This window comes from Pongo pygmaeus, chromosome 12 (genome assembly GCF_028885625.2).
Source record: "Pongo pygmaeus isolate AG05252 chromosome 12, NHGRI_mPonPyg2-v2.0_pri, whole genome shotgun sequence".
In the NCBI taxonomy this organism is placed as follows: domain Eukaryota; kingdom Metazoa; phylum Chordata; class Mammalia; order Primates; family Hominidae; genus Pongo; species Pongo pygmaeus.
In genome coordinates this window covers 24,253,899-24,263,686 of record NC_072385.2, presented here as the reverse complement: position 1 = coordinate 24,263,686, position 9,788 = coordinate 24,253,899, and the positions used below count along the sequence as shown (strand labels likewise).

Here is a 9,788-nt window from a genome sequence, read left to right as displayed (position 1 = left end):
GCCCTCCTTCTCTGCACCTTCAGATATCGCTATCTCTACCCACAAAGTGCTTCCTTTACCTTTCATCTCACCTGTTGCCTCCATCTGACTCTGGCTGCAGCAACTTCAGTCTTTCCCTCTTCGTGCATTCTTTCCTCTCTATTGACAATCCTTTCCCTGCCTTACTAATCATCCCCACTTTCCTGGCATATAAACAACCTCTTACTTGATCCTTCTGTGTGTTCCACCTCCCACCAGCCACTGTCTTCTTCCCTTTCCTTTTGTAACCAGAGAGGACAACAAGTAGTCCCTTCTGCTGGCTCATTGTCTACTCTTTCCATAGCTCCTGCATTTCTTCCCAATGACTCTCCCTAAGCCAGCAGATCTGTTTAAGTTCTCAGTTCCTGTTCTTCTTAAACTCATTGTTTAGTCTTGTTTTCTGATTCAGTATCACCCCCATCCTTTTACAGTGGGCTTTTCTCCAGGCCTAGTCTTCTTGCCATCTGCTCTACCCTGACACAGGGAACCATCATGCACTGCATTCTCTTATTTTACTCCATTCAGATTGAGTCATACTGGGAGTACTGTGTTTACTTCTAGGTTTCACCTTCAGTGAGAATTATGACCAACTCAGGGATATTCAATAAAGAGAACCAAGATGGTAAGGGCACTAGAATTATCTCCTCTTATGGAGCACTTGATAGAATGGATGTATTTAACCTACAGAAGAGAAAATTCAGAGGAAATGTACACTTTGCTGTCTTAACACATTTGAAAAGATGCAAAAAAGTTTCTGTTTACTGATTTTAATTCCTACAGAAAATAGAATTAGAAATTACAGACAGGTAGATATGGAATCACTAGCAAGCAATACATGTCAGTCTTGTGAAGGCTCTGCCATCAGATGACATGGGTTCAAATCCCAGATCCACCACTTCTGTATGACCTTGAGCAAGCTATATCATTTCTCTGTGCCTTCATTTTGTCATCTGCAAAGCGAGGATAGATAATTATAGTGCCTACCTTATAGTGTTATTTTGAGGATTAAATAAGACAGTGCATGTACAGCCTAGAAGAATGCCCAGTACAAGGAGACTGCTCAATACATGTTAGTTGTCCCCTTCTCCTGCTCCTCTTTGTATCATCATCATCATCATCATCATCATCATCATCATCATCCTCGTCATTATCACCACCCGCATTTAGAGCTGTCCAGTAATGGAGCCAACTCTTCACAAAGCAGTAGACTTCATGTTTCTAGAAGAATACTCAACCCAAATGGTACTGGGGACATAGCAGAAGTGTCTGCTTTGGCGAGGTAGGTAGGACTGGATGCCATCAAAGGTCCCTTTCTGTATTTGCTCTTCACCACCACTGTCCCTGAGCATCTCCCATTCTGGGTACTCTGGGTCTATCAGTGGTGGTGCAATGCTGTCTGGCACTCAGGCCTAAATCATCCCTTTAGTTCCTTGGCTCCCTCTTACACGTTTCACCTGGCAGACAGAGAGGCTTCCTGAGGGCAGGCCCTTACAAAAGGAATCCATGTCCATAAGCCTCCATTCCCACACAGAGTCTCATGCCTCCTCACATCACTAATGCCAGTATCTTTGTCCCTGCCCTCCTAATATTTGGCTATCCTGTGGAATCAATTTGGCATCTAGCTTAAACCAATTTCTTTTTCTTTTTTTTTTTTTTTTTGAGAGGGAGTCTCGCTTTGTCGCCTAGGCTGGAATGCAGTGGCGTGATCTCGGCTTACTGCAAGCTCCACCTCTCGGGTTGACGCCATTCTTCTGCCTCAGCCTCCCCAGTAGCTGGGACTACAGGCGCCTGCCACTATGCCCGGCTAATTTTTTGTATTTTTAGTAGAGACGGGGTTTGACCGTGTTAGCCAGGATGGTCTCGATCTCCTGACCTCCTGATCCGCCCACCTCGGCCTCCCAAAGTGCTGGGATTACAGGTGTGAGCCACCGCGCCGTGCCGCTTAAACCAATTTCTAAATCTGTTTCCTTGGTAGAATTCGGGACCTTGGATCCACCCACTTTCTCCCCAAGCTGGCTCCAGCTTTGTACAAGCATCTCTCACCAAGATCATCAAACTAAAGGCTCAGCCAAAACACCCATCTTTTTAGTCCTCAATCACAGGGTCTGTGATTCTTTCATTGCTGAGTCTCCTGCATCCATCTGATCATTTCTATTTCCTTTGTTCCCACCTTTACTCAGGCCATAATCTTCCCTCCTCTATTTCATAATTCATAAAACACTCTTGGCTGGGTGCGGTGGCTCACGCCTGTAATCCCAGCACTTTGGGAGGCCGAGGTGGGCAGATCACGAGGTCAGGAGATCAAGACCATCCTGGCTAACAAGGACAAACCCGGTTTCTACTAAAAATACAAAAAATTAGCTGGGCATGGTGGCGGGCACCTGTAGTCCCAGCTACTCAGGAGGCTGAGGCAGGAGAATGGCATGAACCCGGGAGGCAGAGCTTGCAGTGAGCCGCGATCACGCCACTACACTCCAGCTTGGGTGACAAAGCGAGACTCCTTCTCAAGAAAAAAAAAAAAAAACACTCTTATACTCAGCTTCTTCTCTCCAACACCATCCATTTCTCTCTTCTTCAAACATTTTAATGCTTCTATAGCCAATGATAGAGTTCAAACATCTTAAGTTGCACCCAAAATCCTTCACATTCTGGCCAATTTTCTTCTGTAGCTTTCCTGAAGTATAATTTTATGCAATAACATTCATCCATTTTAAATATACTGTTTGGTGAGTGTGAGAATATGAACACAGCTGTGCAACTTTCACCACAATCAGGATTAGTTCATTTCTATTACTTCCCTGTGTCCTCAGGAACAAATAATGTTCCCATTGTTTCAACCCACTTCCTGCCATCTGTTGTCCCATACAGCCACTAGTCTGCTTTCTGTCACTACAGTTTTTCATTTTCTAGAATTTCATATAAATAGAATCTAACAGTATACAGTTTTTATGTCTGGCTCTTTTACTTAGCATGATGCCTTTGAGATTAATCTATGTTGTTGCATATGCCAGTACTTCATTCCTTTTTATTGCTGAGTAGTATTCCATTGTATTGATGTAGACATTTGAGTTGTTTCCAGTTTTTGGCAATTATGAATAAGGCTCACATGAACATTCATGTACAAGTCTTTGTATGAACATACAGACAATAACTCCACTTATCCCACAAGCAATACAGGACATGCCCACTTTACATTTCCTCCCATTCAAGTCATTGTAATAAAGATTTACTATTCCTTGTGCTAGACATTGTATAGGAATACAGACAGTTAAGCCCCATGGAAATTACAATACAGTGGGAGAAATAGATGCACACACGGGTCATTCACATGCAAAGCAGATCACTGAGATAGAGGAACCAACAACGAGGGGACAGGGAGAGAGCACACTGACTAAGGGGGTGGGGGAAATCAGGAAGGATTGCTTAGAGGAGGCAGAAGCAGTGTGAATAAAGACCTGGATGAAAGAAGGCAGGACTTGTTTGAGGGCTGACAAATACTCACGTTAAATTCTATCTCACTTGGGCAGCCATCCCTGTAAAGCCATCGTAAGTGCTTGTCCTCCTCGAAACTTCTGCAGTGTACTCTTCATACTGCCAATCAGCTTTCCTTGTCAGGAGAGGGAGTCTTTCAGCCTACTTTGTAAATAAAGCTATATCCCAACAGGGTCTGAGCCCAAGAGCCAAGCATTTGATCCAAGGGGTGGTTGGTGGTATCCTCAAATGTGGCTCAAAGAGAGGCTAGGATACTGGACAACATGTCTACACTAATTGGAAAGCCAGCCAAAGGGAGGAGCAGGTCCAGAACAGGCAGGAGCAGTCCTCAACCTGGGCAGCTGGTGCACATGTACACAGGTGTCTCTTCAAAGTCATTGTCTATGGCAAAGCGATGTCAACTCCTCATGGATGAATGAATGAATGAATATATGTCACCAGTAGGCTCTCATATGTGTTCCAGTATATTATACACTCAATCTGGATCAATCAGATGTACAGACACTTGAACAACCTACAGTTCTCTGTTGCTGCTTTCTGGTTAAGTGCTCAGCCGTCCACATGCAGAGTTGAATGTCTAAGAAATAATTTCTTTGCATTCTGATGCTGTAAAATATTGTTTGGATTAAAAGGGCAGGAACAAATTGATGGATCTGAAATTTTTTTTTTCTTTTGGCTTGGAGATGACAGGGTAACCCATCAGACAACTTCCTTGGCTCCCTGTGACATTTCAAGCTCAAATGTTAGAGCTTTCTTATCTTTTCTTTTCTCTCTTTTTTTTTCACCCCCAGCTCTCTATTGAACTGTGCCTCCAGGAAATGCATCCTGTTGATGTGAGTTCTATGACACTTGTCATACAGGAGGCACTCGGTAGAGGCTTGTGGAATAATGGTTGGGAGTACTCAGGTTAGCTTAGCAGGTTGTGCCAAAGATGAGGTAACTGCTTAACCCACCTATGATGCTGCCTCATCTGTGCCCTAGAGTATGCGACAAAGAGTTCTTTCAAAATACAGCAGGCTCCAGACAATGTTCAAGGATGCAGCTGCCCACAGAATGTGCTTTCAGCATCTGGATTATACGCAGAGAGAAAACACGAGAAGTCAGAATGCTTGGCCCTTCACCTGGATCTGCCACCATGCATAATGTGAATTTGGAAATGCTACTTAACTTCTCCAAGACACAGCTTATCCACCTTTGAGCCAGAGAAAATAAGTAAGTATAAGAATCAAATGAGGTAATGACTGTGGATATAGTGTAAAAATGCAGAAAGTAATTGGAAATGAAATACACCCTCTGTAGTAGTTATCTGTTGATGTATAACAAACAACCCCAAACCTGGGTGAATTAAAACAGCAATCACTTATTAATTATCTCATAGTATAATGGGTCAGAAATCTGGGAGTGGTGTAACTGGGAGTCTGCTCACAGGCTCTCAAGACGTTTGCTGGAACCACATCATCTGAAGGTTTGACTGGGGCTGGAGAATCATCTCCTAAGATGGGTCACTCATGTGGCTGTTGGCAGAAAGTCTTAGTTCCTTGCTGACTGTGGTCAGGAGGCTGCAGTTACTCTCCATGGAAGCTTCTTCCTAAGACTGTTTGAGTGTCCTCACCACAGGGAAGCTGGCTTCCCACAGAGTGAGTGATCCAAGGCAGATGTCATCATGTGCTTTATGACACAGGTGCAGAAGTCAAACACTGATCACCTCAATACCCTATTGGTTCCCCAGGTCACACCTATTAAGTCTGGGAGGAGACTACACAAGGATATGATTTCCAGGAGGTGGGGATCACTGGGAGCCATGCTGGAGGCTAACCTCCACATCCTCTCTCAGTTTAAATGGTTCCGCTGAGAAATAAGGGATATAGATGATTACCTCTGAGGTCCTCCCCTTTTAACCACATCCCTGCTTGCTCCAATTAGCTCTCCCTCAAGCCTGCTAAGTGTTGCTCTCCTTTCCCTTCTTGCTGAAAATTCCTGCTGTCATTGTCAGTCCCTTGTTTCATACTAAAAATTCAGTTTTAGTCTCTAACGGGTCTCTGTGGAAATGGCTGTGCATAGCATCTGAAGGAAGTCTCTGGTGCTCTCGTCTTATGATGCCAGCCTCATTGGCTTGTCATTCTCTTGCTGGTGCAGCCCATTGCAATTTGCATGGTGCCGTCACCTGCTCATGTGAGATAGGGTCCCTCCTTTGAGAGTCAATAACGAGGTGACCAATGTTGGCAGTGAGTGAGCGTGCTCTGGTCTCCATCTTCCTCACATTTGTTATTTTCCAATGTGTGTTTGTGTCTGGGTTCTCACCTGACTCCGGCAGCCCAGGCAGACAGAGCAGGCATTGCTCCCTCCATTTTGTGGGTTGAAAAACTAAGGCCAGAAAGTCCTAACTGAGGCATTTTCTGGAATTGGGAACACAGGAAGGAAGCATATTGGGTGGTTAAAACATGGAGTTTGGCTTTAAACCTCTTGCACTTGAGGTGTCTGTGGCGTATTCAGTGAAGTTAATGTGCAGCCTTGAATACAGCTTCCAGATGATTAACTAGGCATGGAACGAGATCTCATATCCTGATTATTTTGCTTTATCTGTACATTTCTCCACTCCTTCCAGCTGTTGTACTGTGTTGTGTCTTCTTGGTCCCAGATGTCCTGGCTTGGTTTTTCTCAAGGCCATCCTCCTTAGCCTCACCGACCTCATTGGCCTGGTTGCACACAGCTTCGAGTGCCCACAGACCAAGTGAAGGGGAGTTGCTGTCTGCTGGGGAGGGTTCTGGTGGAGGAGTCTGTAGGTCCCTGTGAAGAGAGGCTGGGAGAGGGTGCAACAGCATACAGGCTTTACCATCCATTAGGAAAAGCAGAGGCTTTTAAAACACAGTCCATCCATCCAAATGGACCTTCATGTCTATTTCCATAAGGTCCAGGCCCACATGTGGGCCCAGGCCCACCTTTACCACTAGTTAGCTGAGAAGTACTAGGGCTGAAGGTACTGATATGGTGCTTGCTGGAGCCTGCCACACTGTCCCCACCCTACCTATGTCAGCTTAGTCCGCAACCCCAGTCAACTCTGCTTTCTTCCACCTTGAAAGCTCTTTGAAAGAGCACAAGAAGTGGGGGTCCCTGAGGGCCAGGCACCCCTCATGATCAGGCCCACAGGCCATTTAGGCAGCTGCTTCTCCAACCTTATCTTCCTTCTGCCTCCATGGAAACCTGAGAAAGATGGAAAGGGGGAAGCGGCTGTGGTTTCCCAACACAAATAACCCCACAGAGCTTTCTCAGCAACCCTTAGCCTGTTGCGTCAGCCTCAGGCTGAGGGAGGAAGGAAATAGAACTTCTATTGAGTATTTTTCTTCCCCTGTCAAGAAGATCAGAGGAACTAAGAGGGAAAGAAAAGGAGTCAAAAGCACCCTGTGGCCTCCTCCTGCAGGATTTGTGTTGCTCTTCCCCTCCCCTCTTGAACTCTAAGTAAACAAACTCCCCAGCCAAGGTAGGTCCCAGGCCCAACTCCAAGCAGGCCATAAATAAGAGCCCTTCAGCCTTTCACTCTCCAGCAAGTTGGGAAGGCCCTTCTGAGTGGAACATTTGATAGCGGGGGAGGGCTGGGGGGAGAGTCCTCGTGTTAATTGAATCCCAATTTCTTCTCCCAGGCCCACTCTTATCTTTTTAATTATACGAAGCCTTTAATCTTCCCAGGACCTGTCTCTGTCATTAATGCGTGATCCTATTAGAGATAGGGGTTTGCCCAGGGGTAATGGGAACCGCAAGCAGAGGTCTTTGGCAACTTTTTTGCTTTCTTTTTATTATTATTATTATTATTATTATTATTATTATCATACTTTAAGATTTAGGGTACATGTGCACAGTGTGCGGGTTAGTTACATATGTATACATGTGCCATGCTGGTGTGCTGCACCCATTAACTTGTCATTTAGCATTAGGGGGAAGGGATAACTTTTTTGCTTTCTAAAGCATCCAGAGTTACCTGGGGCTGAGGCAGGGAGACATTTTGGGCTCCCGTCAGCTCTCAGATGGTGTTCCTTGGGCCATCTGTGTTTAAACCGTGTCTGAGATTAGACTCTTATGGTCAGTATCTGTTGTGGCCCTGAAACTGCAGAGTAGCTCAGTCTAGCAGCTAAGGGGCAGAGGAGTTCAGGCAACCTGCTTAGGAAAAAAAATCAGACAAATTGTACTCTCGGGATGCTGGGTGCCCAGGTGGGATTCCAGAAGGAGTTGAGCATTGTGCATTTCCTAAACGTTAGCGCATACCTTTGGTGCTTGTGAATAAAGCTTATGTTCTCACGGGCTTTCCCTAACACTGCAGAGATGCATTACCTCCAGGTGACGATGGCTTGGGACACTCCAGGGTTACATTTCTCTTCAACCCCAGCTGCCTTGTCAAAGGGCTAATGAGCAGTAAACCAATACTTAGGAATGCAAAGGCCACACCCTACTTGAAGGGGTTTGGCTCATATTAAGTGTTCAATAAATGTTTGCTAAATAACTTTTAAAACAAGAGTTCCAAGAGCCATTCACTTTAGAATATGAATTTGCAGGTATTTATTGCAATTACAGCTTCTCATTTATGGCTCAATTCTACTGGACTTTTTTTTTTCTGGGCTACAAGGTGGCCTGTAGAGTCCCTTCAGCAAGGTAGTCTGATATTTCACACATCCCTTGGTATATAGAAAGATGGGTAAAGCTGAGTCCCTGCAAGAGGCCTCATGCTCAGTTAGGAAGATAAATTTTGTTAGTTTTCAATACATAAATATATTTGTATATATGTATACATGTGTATCAGTCAATATATAGATATATATAGTATACAACTGTATATACAATTACATATGCATGTATATGTGTGTGTATATTTGTGAATTGTCTTCAGAGACTTCAGCTATGATTTCGACTATGTATGTATATGTACACACATATATACTATACATATACACACATATATGTACTTATATACATACGTTTATATAGTGTGTATATACAACTATACACACACAAATATGTATAGTTGAAATCACAGCTGGCTTCTCTGAAGATGGGAGTCCACACACAGAACATCATCAGCAAACTATATACCTGAATGAATAAATATTCAGGTTCTGCATTGAACATCGTGTCTTGTCATCTCCCTGACCCACTACGCACAACCACTTTAGAGTCTGTAGCAGAGATGCTGTCGCCGACAAAGGTCGCATATCTAGAAGGTGTGAGAGTCTGGATTCTAACCCAGGTCTGATCACAAAGCCCAGCCCTCGACCCCAGAGCTCCACAGCCAAAATGTTTCTCTTTGCTCGCAGCCACAGTGTCTGCTCCTGAAAGTGTGTAGGACACAGGCTCTTGTGAAGGCATAAAGATCCTGGACATGGTCCGGAGAAGAGCAATTAAAACACTCAAGGGGAAGAAAAGGCTTCTGTTTGAGGACAGATTTTTAAAAAGCAGTAAAACCTGGAAAAAGGCAGAGTGAGCAGGACATGATGGAAATCTCCAGGATGTGGAGAGAACAAAGAGGGAGACAGCGTGCCTGCCAAGGGGGCCCTCACTGAAGCTTACAACCAGCAGTTTTAGGACAACGACAAGAAAGTTCTATTTACCACGTTCCGTAAGTTTGCTGCCTGCTGTGTGGTCCCAAGAGGTGGCACAGGCTGACAATAGAAATAGAATCCCAACCTATGAACATATTGCTGTGAGCTCCCTACAGAATGCCTGGCTTCTCATTGTCAAATTCAAGCTCTCAGTTTCTAATGGTTGAAACCAGGAGTGAGCAAACATTTTCTGTAAAAGATCAGAGTAAATATTTCTGGCTTTGTGGATCAACGCTGCCCCAAATGCTCGACTCTGCCATTTAGTGCAAAAGTAGCCATAGACAGTACCTATGAATAAGCATGTCTGGGCTCTATTAACATGCTATTTACACAATTAGCAAGGCCCAGATTTGACCAGCAAGCTGTAGTTTGCCAACCCTTGGTCTACACCAATTCACAGTTGAGTTGAATCATACAATTTAAAACTGGGAGGCATCTTGATGATCGCACCTTTATTTTATAGAGCAGGAGGGTGACATCCAGAGACGTCAGATGAATTCCCCAAGGTCATATAGCTGGAGACCCATAGTGGGTATTAGGGCTGTCTGGGGAAAATATTTAGATGCTCTGAAGATAGTTTTATGAAGGATGGGAGCCAAGTGTCCCATGCTGGGCATTTCTGACTCTCTTAAATATTTATTGATGCTCACCAGGCGCGGTGGCTCATGCCTGTAATCCCAGCACTTTGGGTGG

The 9,788-nt window shown here is 44.6% G+C and overlaps 1 long non-coding RNA gene across 1 annotated transcript; it reads right to left on the bottom strand.

The window, feature by feature from the left end:
* Positions 1–778: 778 nt before the first annotated feature.
* On the bottom strand, positions 779–5,110 carry LOC129030463 (uncharacterized). The gene is made up of 3 exons (XR_008500661.2): positions 4,937–5,110; positions 3,521–4,578; positions 779–968 (listed from the first exon to the last, which is right to left on the bottom strand). It is a non-coding gene; the product is annotated as an uncharacterized LOC129030463 (long non-coding RNA).
* Between the last annotated feature and the right edge of the window lie 4,678 nt (positions 5,111–9,788).